At 45.4% G+C, this 19,564-nt stretch overlaps 1 protein-coding gene across 2 annotated transcripts in view; it reads right to left on the bottom strand.

Moving 5' to 3' along the window:
* The window catches only part of LOC121570369 (bifunctional heparan sulfate N-deacetylase/N-sulfotransferase 2), a 180,358-nt gene that overhangs the window by 62,586 nt on the left and 98,208 nt on the right, over positions 1 to 19,564 (bottom strand). For both annotated transcript variants that reach the window (XM_041881839.2, XM_041881832.2), the window contains exon 3: positions 1,548 to 1,625. The gene's annotated coding sequence lies outside the window, so the exon portion shown is untranslated. The remainder of the gene's footprint in view (positions 1 to 1,547; positions 1,626 to 19,564) is intronic.

The raw sequence follows: 19,564 nt of genomic DNA, 5'->3' as shown, positions 1-19,564 counted from the left end.
TCTACTTAGCCAAGGTCTATAGTTACAGACCCTTGACATTTAGAGCCCACAACAACAAAACAACACGAACAAATAATAATTCTATATAATCTTAAGCTCTATATCATCACCTGGATATATTGGGTATTTTAGTCTCTCTTGGCTACAGACCCCGGCAAGCCCAGGCAGGCAGGCAGGCAGAGGCAGTGTAATCAGGTAGGGAATGGGGATTAATAAAGATAGATCCAGCCGTTGCGTGTTCTCTGGCTCTGGGTAGATAAAAGCAATTAGGGAGTCGGAGCACATCAAAGATGAAGGGACTGTTGTTTTTTTACCATGACAGAGGGCTGTTTATCTTCCCCACAGTGGACAGCATGCTAATATCAGGCTGCTGCCGACCTTGCTACAAAACGTCTGGACTCTCTCTCTGTCTCTCTCAAACATACACACAGGCACACAGACCAGAGCCCTTCCCGGCATAGCAGGAGAGAGGAGAGAGAGGACAGCAGTCAGTCAGGATAAAGTAGAGAAAAAGCCATCAAATCAAATGAGTGGTACCTCTTTGAACGCTACAACTGAGCATCTCCATAATTCTATAAGACCTTAATGTATTTTCCCTCGCAACAGCAGCGAACTTTGACATCCAAATCACTACTAAAATGACCTAGAAGAAAAACATGGGGAAAGTGACTCACAAATTTAGGTGAACTGCACTTGTGCTTAATCCATTATATTCATCCTTGGGTGCAGAGGCCACTCTATTGTATATCTGCTATGCCGTGAAAAATAAGATTTGACACAGAGAGAAACACTGCAAATAGATTTACCAGTACATTAATAGTACAAACACAGTGCACTGCGCAGATTAAAGGCACATTGATTAGGGCCATTAAATTCCCATCAATGACTCCTAAAATTGTATTAAAGGGTAATTCAACAATAATAGGCCTATGTAGGGTGTTTGTTGTTAAATGATGTATGGGTCAAGGAAGCTAGCGACTATACTGTATCCATTAATACTAAATAGCTACCTTTAGTACAGATTAGCTGTGTAATAAAATAATGGTTTACGGAACATTGACCCCTTCATAGACTTTAGATTATGAAGCGGTCAACACAGATTAAAATACAAAAAAGGGTGGAGGGGAGGCACACACACACAGCTTAACTTTTTCCACTGGTGGCACTACTGCTACTAACCTTTTCAGTTCATGGCACCAGCACAATTTATCACGATAATGTCCTGGCCTGTGTCCCATAATGTACCTGTATTCCATACAGAACCAGGCTAATAATGACTAGCCATCTTTTACATTTGCATGCCCTTGCAGGGCTTGACATTCAGGTACATTTACTAGTGGCACATCAGACCAGTGCCAACTAAAAGCTACTAGCCCGAATAAAAAGAATACTGATGATGCGCGTATCATTTCAATGTTTTTTTTTTTAATTTGCGGGCCGAGCACATAGCCTATAATGAGTCAAAGGGTCACAAATTCAAGTGTTTTGGTCTCAGTTTTGAGCCCTGCACACGCACACACAACACAGTAGAACACACAATCTCTGACCTCTTGTTGCCGTGGAGATGTCCTTGGGTGCTGTCCGTGTGTCTGTCCCTCCTGTTGGTTGTGTCGGTCTCAGAAGGCCTTTAGAAAGGACAAAGAGAGGGAAATAGTTCAAGCCAGGCAGATGACAGTCCTTCTAGGTAAGGAGACAACAACATGGTAAATATTGGCTTTTGCCAGGCATGTGTCTGGGCCTTGGAGGGCTGCCTCTGCCTCTTAACAGCACTTCCATTCAATGCAAACAAACACACCCACTTGGAAGTTTATGAAATAGAGAGGCAGGGAGGGAGGGAGGGAAAGCATTGGGTTAGCATTTGTTTACCTCTAGACCACCTAAGCCAGGAATATCATGACTGACTAGATCAAAGTACTGTGTACTAGAAATGTGTTTCTCAATCATCTCCTTTATCTAGCACTGCACTTACACAACTGATTCAACTAATCGCCAAGGTCTACAACCCAAATATCTACTGTCTGGTAGTCCTCAAGGAGGGAGGCTGCTGTAGTGCGTGCAGACACAAGGCACACACACAAATAGATGAGGTAGGTTAGGGGAATGATTGGATCTCAGAAAAATATAAACAAAGCGAAAGATGGTGGAGGGCTGAAGGCTGGTTTGAGTTGCTTCAGCCTGAATATTTCCCAGGTGATCATGTGAAACCCAGCATGCATTCTGTCTAGGGGATTCATCAGTGCTCTACCATGCGACTCCTCCCTTTTGAGAGAGAGAGAGAGAGAGAGAGAGAGAGAGAGAGAGAGAGAGAGAGAGAGAGAGAGAGAGAGAGAGAGAGAGAGAGAGAGAGAGAGAAAGAAAGAAAGAAAGAAAGGAGAAAGAAAGAAAGAAAGAAAAAGGGAGAAAGAAAAAGGGAGAAAGATAGGGAGATGGAGAAAGAGAAAACAACAGAAAAGTAGTGACACAGAGGGTGGCTCCTTTGTTCTCCACCAACCAGAATCTCATTTTAATGTTTCATGGAGCTCAGCGAGACAGCAGCCATCTCCTCTGTTGAGGGGAGAACAGAGCAAGAGGACTGACACACACAGAGAAATGCACGTACACATGCGGGCACACAAACAAATCTTACACAACACCTTAGTTAACCGGAATTCATAGACAAACACACAGTCACATGCTGAGTATGTGCGGTGTGTCAGAGTCCCCCAGTAGAAGCTGTGCTCCAACCTCCAGTGGCTATCCTAATATTGATAGTGCAGCTCAAACAAACCCTGGCTATCAGAGCTGGCTTCTCACCAGGATCAACACAGAGGACTGTGGCTGGGGCTAAGGCCCATTCTAACTCACAGCCTCAAACTAACTCCCACTTAGAAGAACAACTGAAAAACAACTGAAAAACACCCTCACTGGTTTCAGAGTCTGACACTCCTCTTCCTACCTCCTCTTTCTTCCTCATGATGAGGCCCATTCTTCTTCCCTCCCCATCACGCAATACTCCCTCCCTTTTTGTCTCCCTCAACCCCTCTCATGACCCCCCTCTCCTCCTCCTCCTCCTCCTCCTCCTCCTCCATTCCCCAGGAATGAGGCGAAGGAGTCTATTATCTATTCAGCCATAAGGCCACCAAGGCCACTAATTGATTGGCCAACAGGAGGTCCCTCTTCCTCTATCAGTGTGCTACAGTGTACACAGTCAGCAGCCTTTAGAGGAGCGGGCCAACCAGCTGGAAATCACATTCTGGGCCCTTAACGGCGCAGGATCAATCGCCCGACACTGCTAGTCATGCACAACTTCAATATGCTCCGTCACACAGACACATATACTTTTGCCTGCACACGCACGGACTCACACACACACACACAGGCAAGACAGACATACACAAACTCAGACACTCTCTCACACACACAGACACACAAAGAGCCCATCCCTGCAGACACGAACCACAGAGTGCCTCACAAAGCCAGACTCAAAGGAACATGGGAAAAGTGTTTCCATCGCCTTGCCAGGAGCGCACCCACCCACCCGCACACAACCAGTGGCCTTTCCGAGGGGGAATGGGAGTTGGCTGTATATATCGATGGGGCCGCCTGCTTAGCACAGCAGGAAGGCATGGAGGGACCACAGGATGCTGCCAGAGCTCTATGCCAAGTGGCAGCGGCAGAGATTAGAAAATTATCATATTTGTGAGTTATAGATCTGTCATTCTCATTGAAAGCAAGTTTAAGAAGTGGTAGATCTGTTCTATGTGCGCTATTTCTATGCTTCTCGTTCTTAAGTTTAGTTTTTCCATCTTTTACTTTCGGTTTTGTACACCAGCTTCATACAGCTGAAAATACAATCTTTAGGGTTATTGAAAATATATTTTAGTGGTTTAGTACAATGACTCTCTACACCATACATTGCTTGTTTTGTCACATAAACTGAAAACTATTAGAACTACAAACTATTAGAATTTTAGCAACCAGGAAATGGCGGAGCGATTTCTGCATATTGCACCTTTAAAGATGTAGCCGTCTACTTGACATTTTATTAGCCCGACCGCTGTTTCCAATTTAGTATACGGGCCTGTCGGTGCGGGCTCATATGAGAGCAACACAACAGAGATGCCAATCAAACCTTGGCCGAGAGAGAGAGAGAGAGACACACACAGAGACGTCTTAATTACCCTCTACATGCACACACACACATACACACACCATCACACAGTAGGAGTCTGACAGACAGGGAGGGGGAGAGGAGATGGGGAGGGGAGAGCTAGAGATGGGGAAAGAAAGAGGGAGGGAGCAAGCAATAGTAGGGGGGAGTGGAGTGAGAAATAGTTGCGAGACAGGAACAGCGGGAGAGAAGGAGGGAGTGAGAGAGAAGGGAGAGAGAGAGTTAAATTCGATCCATTTTCTAAACCACCAGAAAGACTATGGGCCTACATGTCTACAGTCTGTGTTTGTGAGGCCTGGTGTTGTTGGCTAAAAGCCCTGCATTAGTAGCCTGGTCTTGGAGGAATAGGAGCAAAACATGTAGCACCAGTCAACAGCTCTGCCCTCTGATAGGAATCATCAGGAGATGACGCGTGAGAAATCTGCTCAGATCCCCTAAGATTAGAATGAATTGGCCTTTCAGAGGCACTTTATCACACACTAATATATAGGGGGGACTGGGAGGAGGAGAGGAGAGAGAGAGCTAGAATAAGGACTGCCTTTTAAAGACAAACCATGTTCTGATCTTATGGCTGAATCCGTACCCACTAATAAACCATTCAGTTAGTTCACAATGTACAGTAGATGTATAGAGCTGAAGATGGAATAATTACCTGCAACTATGACCAATACAAGAGGCAAAAGTCAATTTGAAAAATGCTTATAATCGCTTCAGTAAAATATAGGAGTTTTGTATTTCTGTACCTCTGTGCCTATTTCATCAAATAGATGAGTTCCCCCTAAAGACTGTGCCACTAGTCCAGCTGCACTACAAATCTTCTGAGGGAGAACTAAACCAAACGTCCATGAGTAAGCACTCTACAGAAATAGTCTCACTGTTACAAAACATCCTGTTCTACTAGCCCAATAAGAAATGAGTAATTTATGAAGGCTGGCAAACATGTTCTAACTACTAGCCAGTACCTACAATATCAACACTCTGCCTTCCCTGAATTCACACTGATTAAATAAGAAGGAAAATCTGAGAATATAGGCAGACTAACTCTACATTTCACATGGGGAATTAGACAAAGGTCAAATGCTGGATGGCTGGAGAGGAATAGGTGGAATGGTATCAAATACATCAAATACATGGTTTCCATGGGTTTGATGCTATTCCATTTGCGCCGTTCCAGCCATTAATTTGAGACGTCCTCCCCTCAGCAGCCTCAACTGGTCAAATTACGTCTTTAGGCATGTTCGCATTTGTTATTTATTGAGGGTAGTTGTAAATAGCGCATAGGCTAGATGGAAAAGGAGGGGGGGGGGGGCACCTACTTCAACTGTGGTGGAACCTAATTTGTGTTTTGTTCAAATGTTATGCTTTCGCTGAGACTTTTATATTTGTTAAGCCTTTGACTCAAGATAGAATAGAAAGGGGGGCGGAGGGTCGAATGAGGGAGGGAGGCAAGGATGACAAAGAGAGAGAGGGAGCATGACAAGAGCAGAGCAGAAAAGAGATGTGCAATGTGTGCTTGCCACATTTTAGCATAAAGACAGAAATTGAAAAAATAAACTACTTGTGTCACTTTCTTGCTAGGCTGCTCTGAAAATGCCTCAGTACATTTACACATAGCCACTTAAAACAGCTGGACACCAATTGAGGCAATCCTGGTTTAAATGGCTCTGCTCTGGGGGGCGAAACACCAGCTGCATCCCCAACTGTATTCTCCCTTAACCTGCTACCTCCAGGTTACATAGGTCATTTATAAAACCCTATGTGGTGTGTGTGTGTCAGATGCAGTGCCGGACGATAGAGTAGGATTGGTTTAGATGCCGTTTTAGCTTCTGAGAGGATAGCTTGTGCTGCTGTACTGTCCCTGTGGGTGACTGAACTGTCTGTCTATAGCAGAGAGGCAGTATGATGACGATAGGGGCTCAGGGCTTTAATGGCAGCCCCGACGCCTGTGGAAGGAGCTGACTGCCCTCAACATGTCTGTTCAATTATAGAGGAGAGAGGGAGAGAACAAAGGAGGGAGAGAGAGATGCGACACAGAGGAGAGTCCAGAGCTAGATGTTCTGGCAGGCATCTGTAACCTCACTTGCCACAAGGATACAGAAACCTGCCCAATATCCACAACTTAGTGTATGCAGCAGATACACACACACACACAACAGACAAACACCTATTGCCACTCTGTCGTCTTAATATGCGCTCATCATTACACCCTTGCTTCCACGCTGTCACCAGACACCCCAGATATCTTCATCATGCAGTCCTCTCAACAATGGGTGACCTCTGAACTCCTGGCCCCAGGGTCATCCTTTATTGACTGTCGTCAGTCCATCCCCTCCCCCTATACGTCCCCAATGCGCCATTATCTCATGACCCTTATCCCCCCACTCCTTCTATCCATCCCCCATGGTTCCTCTTCTTAAAGGCCAAACCTGACACCCCATACAACATCCCAATTACCTCCCCTGTTCTCCCTCACACACCACTGGCACAAAGACTAGCGCACACACACAGGTACGTACAGACAGACAGACACCTCGTCAAGGCACTTCATGTAATTTTGAATACATTTTACTCCCATCCTCCTCGCAAGTACTTATAGCCACATGTGGGCACATTCAATTAGGCCTAGCCTTGGTGTTTCTGAGAACACTTACTGAAAAAAACACTAGCAAACTAGTGTCTGCTCATATAGAGGAAGTGAGAGAGGAAAGGCCACGATAGCAGTAGCGGACCATGGTGTGGACAGAGACAGGGAGAGAGAGAGAAGGAGAGAGAGAGAGAGAAAAGAAAGAGAGACCACTAATGGCAGCTCCTTCACAGCCAGGCTTTGAGAGCTCTATTCATTCATCCCCCCTGGAGAACGCAGTCCATCGATCCACAGGAAAGTTCCCTTCTCCTCTCTCATGGCTATGTTCCATTACACCACATGGACTACTGGCTCCTACAGATGAAGAAGCCCTTCAACGACCACTTCGACGCATGAACAGTCTGTTTAAGTGCATTCATTGGAATTAATAAGTGCCATTTTAAATGCATTCTCTTCAGTTGCTACCGGCTAGGGATATCGTCATGCTCTTCTGTTTTGGTGCACGCATCCATGGGGGTCCCAAGGCATTGACTGAAATCCCTTAAGAAGCAGCACTACTAATCAATAGTTCAATGGAGTAGTTCAGGACAGTGTGGGTTGTGTGCTGAGGGGCAGGGTGTGTCTGTGGTATTTAGTGACTACAGAGGAAGGGCTGGTGTCCAGAGGAAGGTACCCTCAGGAGGCTTCCTGGGTAAACACTGAGGGGTCAGAGGGCACAGCCCTGGCCAAGAGCACACATCAAAGACAGGGTTTACAACCACATACAACTCACTTAGAACACAGTCAACACATTTAGGCCTACTGTTATTTCCACCGTTCACTAAATTAAACCCCTTGTTGGTTGGAGAAAAAACTAAGCTGATATTAGGGGAAAAACAAGTAAATTCAAATCAATCAATGTCCTGATTAAAACAAGAACCCTTATTTCATCAAACACGCAGTAGCAGCAATAATTCACAATGGTAAGAAAGAAGACATTAACAGTTCCGTCAAATCCTAACAAGCATCCTGTGGTGTATTCCGAATTAACACTAATCCCAAAACCCCTTGAAACAACAAAAAATATCCAAAACCACAGGGCATGACAGACTCATTTTCCCTCACTCAGAGACAAAGGTACTTGTGTAGCAATTATAAAAACGAGGGTATCACTATTGTGGTGTGTGTGTGTAGCTGAATGACAATGACAATGCTGGAGGATAGAGCCGGTGAGGGGTGGAATGTCTACCCCTTTGGAAACAGCTGTCTGTCTGAGGACCTGAGTACAGCTATACCAGAGAGACTACTGATCTGATGAACGCTGACATGACAGTCAGCTGCACACATTGCATGTGACAAAAGCACATCCGGTATCATTCAGACAAGTTACTTGCAACACACGCAGCAAATGAGTACTGTACAGGCCTATATACGGCTTGTTATAGCATGAGCACGCACACATGGTTCATACATGCAATGATAACATGAGCTCGCAACTCACAATTACTCCGTTTTTCCTATCTCCCTGCAGATGCTCAAGCACACACACACACACACACACACACAGCACACATACATCGCACACACTAAATTAGCGGCTAGAGCCAGGTCCTCTGGCAGCAGAGGTCATTTAGAGGAAAGATGAGACAGGGATCAGAGGGAGGGAGAGAGGGGGGATGGAGAGAAAGATGGAGGGAGAGATAAATAATGATGGAAGGCACATCTGTTGGCGACAGTGACACGGCCACTCAGGTGGCGCATCCAACAGCTCTTGAGAAACCTGCCACTTCACACAGCCTCTGGCCCAACACACACAGTCACACAAGGCTATAAATCTTTGATGAATGATCACACATACACACACACACACACCTCTAGATCCCAGAATAGATGGAGGCAGCCTTCACCCATCATAAACAGAGATTGGCGTGACAAAAACGATTAATTTGGAGTCTTTGATCATTAAAAGATGACTTAGTCAAAACAAAAACAACAGCCGCCTTCTGAGGAAAATATGTTCTGTTGCTGTATTATGGATGTTTCTATTCCACATGCAATCCTGTGCAAATGTCCTACATACCACTCAATGAGACAAGGAAGGGCTGCTAAACCAATCCCATGTCTCTGCTGTGCTGACCTCACCTGGTCAACATTCCAATGGGAGGAAAAGACTGATAATAATGACTGACGGCTTTTTACTATAAATTTAACAAGAAATTGAGCATTGTTTGAGTCCTCACAGGGATGGGCTCGCTAGTCCCTTTGCCATAACCTTGACCTATTGAAAGCCTTACCCCCTCCTGCACAGTGTGGCTAATCTGAGTTTTACTTAGGTGGGAGAGTAAAGCCCACCTCCCTGGGATAAACTGTCCTTATCCCCACCTCCCCTTGGTCAGCCCAAGGACACCAGCCCACTGGCTAAACACATCACAGAGAGGAGAGGGGAAGTGGCTATTCTGGCTCCCATCAGACACAGGCTGGAAGGACCATACCATGATATCTAAAGCACTGGAATAGCAAATAAAACAAAAACACTCTTCCGCTCCTGACTGCATGGAGGAGGGCGTTGCCTAGGACAGGTTTGCAACAATACCTTGCTTGTTTCAGCAAGGAGCAACAAAGTTTCATCACGTTGTAAAGAGTCCATGTTTCCGCAGAAACGGACTCAACAGCACTAATGCCCGCCTGTCCCGTCTTTAGTCAGCTATTCGTACCACCCCCCAAAAAAACATTATTATACAGCAATTGTGCCAGCCCTAGCTTTAAACCTGTACAACAAAGCAGGTGAGTGTGATGATAATCCAGTGTCATGCCAAGATTGAGGAGGGATTTAGCTGTATGGATGACATGCAGGAGACAGTGAAGGCAGCAGGCTACAGTCAGAGTGTACTGTAGGCCTAAGAGACGGATGGGGGAGGATGGGGGGATGGAAAAAGGGGAGGATGAGGCCTGCTCCAAATCCTCCCCAGGGTTGCTTTCCCCCAGTGACTGTATGTATTTAATAATGACCAAACAAGGCCTGTCGCTTTACCAGAAAGATTAGTGATAATCTGGGTTTTAATGCTTCGGCAGAAAGAAAAAAGAAAAAAAGAGTGAGAGAGAAATGTTTCTCAGATGTTCGGCAGTAGTGTTCCCGCTGCAATCATTTAGCTGTGGTGCTGCACCACAGCAAAATCATTGCCACAACGGCCAAAAAATATGGAACATGAACAAATATTTCTACCGAGGCGCACTTTGAATATGCTGGAAAAGTCCACATTTACTTTTCCTCTGTAAACAAAACAAGAAGGCCTAATGAATAGCAAAATCAGACAACCCCATAGTAGAATCGTTTATCTATTTACCTAGTGGGCCTGTTGTGTGTTCTATGTGAGATAAATATTCCTCTCGAGGTGCATTCAAGTTACGATTGCCATAGGGAATTCCCAGAATCAAATTTAGGCTGCAAAAATAGGCTACATTTATTTAGTAGGCTACGCAAACTTTTACAGCCGCACTGGTTTACACTTTATATGGCCTGCGTATGGTCTAATGAACGAAAGCCTGAATTAATATAATAATTAACAGCATTAAGCATACCTGCTTGCAATTTGTGAAGGCTGTGAATCCATCTTCCACATCCATCTACTGCAGCACCCGTTTCCACAATGGTGTTGTAGCCTATTCCTTTCATAACCGTATTATTATTTCTCCGGTTAGGCCTACTTTAGTCAATTTCGCGTGAGCTTTGGCTATCCAGGGAAAGTAAACTTGGCAACGTGTCATATTCTCTCATGGAGAGAGGGAACACAAGCTCTGCGCCTGGACAAATTAGAACGTTTTATCACCACACAAATAAGGGACAGTTCCCGGCTCCGCAGCCTTGTCTGCCTCCCCACTCACAGAATGGAATTCGCTACACAAGAATATCCCAAAAAAAAAAAAAGTGTATTATCTTGATTTAAAATGTTCCCGACCCGCAATGTAATTGTTCTGAATCGCGAGCTGACCTACGGGTTTTCATTCTACCCGGCAGCTGATTTTTTTTGCAGCCCACCCACAGGGAAGTGTGGATATCTGACCAAATGCAGGACTCGATTAATGATTAGCCCAATAGGGTAAATGCAGATAGGTAACCCCATGCTTCAGCCTATTTATTAATAGCCACTATGCTGCATCAGTTGGGCTACAGCTGATAATGCTTATTGCTAATAGCATACCTGATCAAATGGGCCATGCATAGGCTATATACATTGTCACAATATGTAAAAATATATTTTTTTCAAATTATTTGACCAATATGTCATTTGGCTCATTTCTGGAAGTAGAAATTATATTTTAGATGGTGTCAGCTTCCCGGACCCCCCTCAGCGACCTTTCCCCCCCACAGCTACACATTTTTCCAGAGGAAACACTGTTCGGTAGCCAAACATGCACACATGTATTGAAATGAATAACAAATTAAACTGTGTTGATTATGCATTAAAAGTCATGCTTGTAAACCGCTGCAATCAAATAGTTGTTAAAAAATAACCGCTTTAGAGAAAATGTGCCTGTGTGGAGTGAGGAGGAGAGGATAGCTGGGAAATGGTACATGAAGCTTTCCTTTGATGCGTTTAGCTCTCTGGGGGTGGTGGTACACGGTGGCTGCCTGCGGGGAGAGTGGGAGAGAAGATGTGATGCCTTGGTGTGAGATGCCTGTGTGTCTGTAAATGGTTATCCACACACTAACAAACAGTACATTCAATAAATGCAATTGGAATCACAAATCGAAACCAGGTACCCAGCATTTAATTGAGAATCCCCCTTAAAAGAACATAATAGAAAAATGGGAATCTCTCACAAAAACACACCAGCAGCAGACAGGAAAGCCAAGTAAATCTCTGTGGTCTTTGTTCAGGTAGAGATGGGAGCGGTGGTGCAGCGATCACGGAGTGCCTGTGTCTGGCTGCTCCCCCCTCCCACAGCTATAAGCAGACAGAGCTTTCCTCCAGCCAAGCATGAGAGTCGGGTGAAAAACACGAAGCCAGTCTCCAAAAAGAGATGAGATGAGGAGGCTCCCCACTGAGACGGCTCTGAACTGGAGCGAACATGTCAACTCATTGCTACATTAGGCATCGGGCAGACGCACACACACAGTACACGCACACACCTCTAAAATCAGTTTCTACTTTGGAAAACAGCAGATAAATTGCTATTCTCCAGTCTTCCGTTCAAATTGATGAATGCATTCACTTAAACTGATGGCCTGTTATTTGGAGGGAATGGAGCGGGCGGGGAGCGGCGAACAAGCCTTGTATAAACAAGAGATCTATACTCAACACTCCTTATGCATGCGTGGCATTTCTTCCCTCTTAGTGCCTTGTGAAATGGGCTATTTTAGCCCCGTCGTATTGCTACAGTACAGTAGAGGGGAGAAGGGAACCGCGGTCCCACACGCACTCCAGACTAGAGAAACTTCCTGGCTGGCCCTGTTCTGGGCTGCTCTCTCTCTGTCAGATCACATCAAAGGAGAGGCGCTCCCCCTGAGGCAGAGCAGTACAGAGGACCCACCAGAGCGCTCCTCATCTCCCAGTACTAGTAAACACTCTGCATCACTGATAACACACCGACTGCCTGACCTGCTGCCTTTCTGCTGTATCACACAACCCCAGAAGGACTGATAGGAACTGGGAGGCAGACAGAATACAGCACTACTGAATGTGAGGAAAAATTCCCAACTCTAGCCAGGGTGCATCCAGACTGAGGGATGTAAAGGCTTCCATTTACGGTCGGTTTTTCAGATAGCCTGTGGTTATCAATAGGGCCAGGACAATACCAGTATCGCAATATTTTTTCCATGGCAAAACTGAACACACGAAGCAGACCAAACTCTTTGGTTCTTTAAAATCCTACTGTATGTAAAATATTGTGTGCTCTATCTTAAATAAATACATGTGACTCTGGATGACAACATAATGATGTTTGTTTCCAACCTTAGGGCTGTTTTCCTAAAGAAGTTTTGTTTCCTTGCCATGATACTAATGAGTATCGCGATACTGGTATCGTCCCGGCCCTAGTTATCAAAAAGTAAAGTGCTGAGAGATTGTGTGCGTGCACAGTGAGAGATGTTCTCCGAACACGTTGGATAGCACATCACAGCATCTCAGAGAGACAGAGAACCCTGCTGGAATCTCTTCACCCTGAGCCAGCTGATGTTGTCTTCCTTAATTCATGGCTCTGAATGGAGAAACACAGACATATACTGGGGCCTCGTCTCCCGTGTCTCATTAAAACGCTTTGCTAAATTATTTGACCAATATGTCATTTTACATTTTAGTCATTTAGCAGACGCTCTTATCCAGAGCGACTTACAGGAGCAATTAGGGTTAAGTGCCTTGCTTAAGGGCACATCGACAGATTTTTCACCTAGTCGGCTCGGGGATTAGAACCAGCGACCTTTCGGTTACTGGCACAACGCTCTTACCCACTAAGCTACCTGCCGCCCCGCATTAATGCCACTTCTCTACCCCTCTCTAGAGATCATCTCCCTCTCTACCCATCTCTCCCTTCTTCCCTCGCTCACTCTCATCCTCTCCACACGTCAAACCTCACACACACCAGGCATGACGCTGATTTCAGAGTCCTCTGAGCCCCAAGATCAAAGCAAGGTGGTCAGGAGAGGAGGGGGGTAGGCAGGGGGAGTCGTTGCAGAGAATAACATTCTCCCTGTATGAGATCGAGGAGTAGTGAGGGAGAAAGCAGGATGCTGTTGTCAGTCTGGACAGTAGTACTGGTTGAGAGAGTGGACCGAATTAAATGCATGGCGGTCCCCTGGGACGACAATTACAAACGGATATCCCAGGCCTGCACGTGGAGAGGAATAATCCTTTATTGCCTCCTGTGGGAGGACATGAGACTTATGTCCCTGCCTTTATCAGTTCCTCTGGGGAATAAGGGATAAATCCTAATGATTCTGCAGATGGTTTAAATATGGAGTTTTAAATTGCTCGCACGCACGCGCATACACACAAGTTAATAATATGATTTCAATTTCCTCTTTACAGCCACTTCTTTATCTTTCTGTGCCACTTGTGTACGCCCTGATTGGAAAGAGAGCCTAGTGACAGATAAGAGCCAATCACACAAATGGAGACAGCTGGGCAGCAGCATACTGTACCAGTCTTATACATATTACATCCGTCACACCAATTGAGTCCTCATATTCAGGGGATTGGTTTCAAACAATGAAATGTTCCAGTTGTATAAGGTCATTCCTACTGATGATGTCTACTCTACACCTGGGAGCAGGATTCATCTAGTCAGAAACAATTAGCATACACATAACATTTCTCAAAAGTGAGTTTCTCAGACATCTTCCCATTGCTACTTCACCCTAACATTAATAATATGCATGTTATCAAGTAGGGGAGAGATTGACTTCATCACTACTTGTTTTTGTAAGAAGTACTGACATGTTGAATGCACCGAGCTGTCTGTTTAAACTACTAGAAATCAGCTCGGACACCCATGCATACCCAACAAGACATGCCAGCAGAGGTCTCTTCACAGTTCCCAAGTCCAGAACAGACTATGGGAGGCGCACAGTACTACGTAGAGCCATGGCTGATGCAAAAAACAGATAAAATACACGTTATGGAAGAGCGGGGACTGTGAAGAGACACACACACAGGCACAGACACATGCATACCTTGGCAGCAGCTAAATGGGGATTCTTAACAAATACAAACACCCTTAGTGAGCCTGGGCTCTTCCATTAAAAATGAAAACTCAATGCTGAACCTATTTATAAAACCTGTTCCCTGGCAGTTTGAACTGTCTCTCGTAAGCTCCTGGTGTGACTCAGAAGCTCACTCTGAATACAACCGCTGCAATTTTCATAGGGATTTGCACAGTTATTTGAATATTTAAACTTGTCCGGCTTTCAACTTACTCTTGAAAGTTGTAACAGTAGAATGCACAAGGTGCAATTTCAAAATTGGGTAGTGTATCATTAGTTTTCCTCTGGTCATGTCAGTCATTGCAGACCTTAGAGAGCTATTTATTACTTTTCAGAAATGTCCAGATCAACTAGCCCATGTCAGCTAACATTTTTTAGCTCGGTTTTTTAGCCCATACATTTTGTTGTAATGTTTGAGTCACTCAAATATCACATGAATAAACATTAGACATGGAAAAATGTATAGAATTGCAAGAAAATATGCTTTAAAACTGCAAGGTTTGTGTCATGAACAGTGCCCATAGAAATAGACATGGCGCACGCAGGGGGGCGCGGGATGTTCCCCAATGCTGGAAGGGGGGCGTGAATGAAAAGGTTTAGGAACCCCTGCTCTAGGCTACTGCAGTCAGGCACTGATACATGGGAGGATAAATAACATTGTGGCTGCTACAAGTTAGCTAGTGTTGGCTGTAGCCGTGTTGCCTTGGCGTCTCTCTCTCTTTCCCTCCGTCTGCTTGCTACACACACCACCCTCCGCAGCTGCAGCAATAGAGAAGGGTCTGTACGCGGCAAGTGTCCAGTGTGCAATAGAGCGCCAGCCTCTCTCCCTCAGGCAGCAGTGCTCTGGTTAAAAATGTTTAAAAAAACAAACATGTATTTCAAATATCTGGATATCCGGCAAAAATTAATGATACCATTCAAATAGTGAAATTACTTCACACCCCCATCCCTAATTTGACAAAGTGGAGTTCTTAGTGCTACCCCTGCTGAGCTGCAACGCCTCTCTCACCCAGAATAAACCTCAGAGCCCTGTCTCTCAGTCTCTCGCTCTCTTTCAACAACAACTGGGATTTACGATGGCTGCTGCCAGTTCCTGCCTGGACTGATTCACAGAGGGAGGGAGAGAGGGAAAGAGAGAGAGAGAGGGAAAGAGTAAAAGAGAGAACAGTAAAGAGAGTAGAAAGATACATAGCATGTGGTAGAGAAACGGAGAGATGTGGCGAGAGAGAGTGATGGAGGGAGGGAGATGGAGTGTGAGAGAGACAGATATAGGGAGAGAAGAAGCAAGGCTTTAAATGCTGCTCATCAGGGGAATCACAGCTGGCAGACTGACTGATTGAGCGAAGCCATATCGAGTTGGCATTTAGCTGCGTATTGATTATCACTAAAAACAATAATGACGTACCACTTACAATAATAACCTGGTAGAAATGACAATGAAGAGGATGGGAAAGTTCAGTTAATTTCTAAAGGTGAATAAGTGAATAGCTGGCTGTGAGTAAATAGCCGGCTTCAACAACACAGAATGATTTACCCTTGAATAAATGGAACATGTGACGTTCCATAGCTTGATTATAAGTAGCAGCATTCAATCAGACGGCAAACAAAGATATAACTGTTGTTGTTTCATTAACCTCAGGGCTGGAATAATGACAAGGACACGCATGCAGTAAAGCGGGATGGTCGAGGCATTGATGAAGAGATTCCGAGGCGGGATCTGCCATTAAATTAACACTAATTAGACGAAAATTGATAGCGCTGGGCACATATTCTCCCAGTTTCCGAGATGCCATTAGTCTTCATCTGACAGGCGCTGACTTGGTCCTCAGACAACGTCTATGGATCTCCTGACAGCTGCATCGTTCACACTCCCCGGGAGACAGCAGGCACAAAAACATGGCCGTGTTCAGGCTCATTGTTACAACCCTGCTTACATTATGCCAATACAGCAGGGTCGGAATTACCAGCCTGATACATTCTAATGGGAGTCAGGCCGACTCCCTCCCACAGACATGCAGTTAAACAAGCACAGACTCGACCCAGATAGATAGAGAAGGAGAGGGTGAGCTAGAGAGAGGAATGGGAGAGTGAATTAGACTGCTTGGACCCTGTATGAAACACAAGGCCATCTGTATCTGGTAGAGTGAGATGGAGGATGTCTGTAGTACACTGTGGGTCTGGGTGGAGCTGGTTAGTGTGGAAGATGGATGGTGGTGGGATGCCCTCCGTCTCCTCCTCACAGTGTGAGGCTGGACGGACACCTCTGCTGCCCAGGGTCCAGGATTAATGGGCATCACCGCGTGGCACTCCATCTGCTGCACCGTACTGGCCCTGGGACACCTTGGCATCAGACACACTGTCTGCTCTACCCACCGCACAGAGTCTCTACCTCTCCCTTACACACTGAGAGAAAGAGAGACACACACACGCATCGCACACACACACACACACTCTCTCTCATCAGAGCTCACCTCACACCTCCAGTGTTCCTCACACTCCTACAGTGTGTCGGTCTGAATTACTCCCTGTGCTCTGTCTGCCGTCTCCACAGTCCACTCAGATCTAGCCTTCCACATCAACACACAGCATCCCTCCCAGCGCCCCACTGTTCCCCACTAGACGTGTGCAGATACACACATGTGCACACACACACACACACACACACACACACCCTCACAGACGCACAAGTCACACACACACGCAAGCAAGTATACACACGCGGATGGTTGACCATGCTGCTCATCTCAGCTCACAAATCACTTCCTCCACCCTGCGAGCCCTTTGAGCTCTGCCTCTAAACGACGGCTCATCTTTCAAGCTTGGTGGAGGAGAATGGATGGCCACAATTACCACTAAACAACCTTGAGATCCTCACAAGATCCTGAGCACAACCGTGAGAGGGGGAGAGGGAGAGGGAGCACAAGGGGTGGGTGGGGTTGGTAGCCTGGGGGGGAACGGAGAGACTGCATAGCAGTAAACTAAGAAAGAAATAATGGAGAGATGGGGGTAATGGAGGGGAAAAGTGAGAGACCTGCCTACAGAGAAATAAAATCGCTCTAGAATGGATAGCCCTAGGCTGTGCAGATATTAACGACTCACAACATCCATGATGCTTCAGACATCAGGCTACAACGCCATGTTCAATATCATCTGTGTCCGACTCCACAACCATATCACCATCACCCTATTGAGAAGCTGTACCAACCAGGGTAGAGGTCAACTTCATTTCAATTTGGTCAATTCAGGATTATAAATTCCACTTATTCGCAATGACATTTTTTTTATTGTTGAATTAGTATTACAAGTAACTTACTGAATTGGCCCAGTTGAAATTAACTTGACCCCAGCCTTGGCCCCTTAAAGGAAAATTGCACTCAAAATCTATCTCTTGGTATATGTTTCATTAATCCACTGTTGATACAGTCCCAACATGTCAGCAATCAAGTTTTCAAAATATAGAACCTTCAAAATACAGAAAGTGTCACAGTATGATCGTTTTGGGCCCAATGCAGACGTTTTTATATCAATATCAAATCATTTCAGGGTAACGATTAAATACCTTACTGTGAAATGTAATAGTTTTCCATTAAAATTGTCAAAAAGAAACAAAAACAGCTTTAGCAAAAAACTATTTCTGAAGCAAGAATTTTGATAGGACTGTCTGGGAGTGGTCTGAGTGGGGAGGGAGAAACTGAAAAATAGCTGTTATTGGCAGAGGTTTGGAACTCTGTTATTGGTCTATTGCCTAATTTACCACCTGGTGATGTCACCAGGCAAACCACAACTTAGAAGATTCTGTGTAGATTGTATTTTAAACTGCCAACATTATGGAAACACTTGAATAAATGAGGGAAACAAAGTGTACTGAAAAAATATATAAACGCAACATGTAAAATGTTGGTCCCATGTTTCATGAGCTGAAATTAAAGATCCCAGAAATTCCCCATACGCACAAAAAAACGTATTTCTCTCAAATTGTGTGCACAAATTTCTTTACATCCCTGTTAGTGAGCATTTCTCCTTTGCCAAGACAATCCATCAACCTGACATGTGGCGCATATCAAGAAACTGATTTAACATCATGATCATTACACAGGTGCTGGGGACAATAAAAGGCCACTCTAAAATCTGCACACAACACAATGCCACAGATGTCTCAAGTTTTGAGTTGGTATGCTGACTGCAGGAATGTCCACCAGAGCTGTTGCCAGAGAATTTAATGTACCATAAGCCGCCTCAAACTTCATTTCTGAGAATTTGGCAGTACGTCCAACCGGCCTCCAACCGCAGACCACGTGTAACCACGCCAGCCCAGGACCTCCACATCTGGCTTCTTCACCTGCAGGATTGTCTGAGACCAGCCACCCAGACAGCTGATGAAACTATGGGTCTGCACAACCAAAGGATTTCTGCACAAACTGTCAGAAACCGTCTCTGGGAAGCTCATCTGTGTGCTCGTCATCCTCACCAAGGAAGGTCTTGACCTGACTGCAGTTCGGCGTCGTGAACGACATCAGTGGGCAAATGCTCACCTTTGATGGCCACTGGCATGCTGGAGAAGTGCGCTCTTCCCGGATGAATCCTGGTTTCAACTGTACCTGGCAGATGGCAGACAGCGTTTTTGGCGTCGTGTGGGCGAGTGGTTTGCTGATGTCAACGTTGTGAACAGATTGCCCCATGGTGGCGGTTGGGTTATGGTATGGGCAGGCATAAGCTATGGACAACGAACACAATTACATTTTATTTGATGGCAATTTGAATGCACAGAGATACCGTGACGAGATCCTGAGGCCCATTGTCTTGCCATTCATCCGCCGCCACCACCTCATGTTTCAGCATGATAATGCACAGCTCCATGTCGCAAGGATCTGTACACAATTCCTGGAAACTGAAAATGTCCCAGTTCTTCCATGGCCTGCATGTCACCCATTGAGCATGCTTGGGATGCTCTGGATCAACGTGTACGACAGCGTGTTCCAGTTCCCGCCAATATCCAGCAACTTCGCACAGACATTGAAGAGGAGTGGGACAACGTTCCACAGACCACAATCAACAGCCTGATCAACTCTATGCGAAGGAGATGTGCCGCACTGCATGAGGCAAATGGTGGTCACACCAGATACTGACTGGTTTTCTGATACACACCCCTACC

This window comes from Coregonus clupeaformis, chromosome 1 (assembly GCF_020615455.1).
Source record: "Coregonus clupeaformis isolate EN_2021a chromosome 1, ASM2061545v1, whole genome shotgun sequence".
Lineage (NCBI taxonomy): Eukaryota > Metazoa > Chordata > Actinopteri > Salmoniformes > Salmonidae > Coregonus > Coregonus clupeaformis.
The sequence above is the reverse complement of the archived record's forward strand: the minus strand, read 5'-3'. Positions and strand labels throughout refer to the sequence as shown.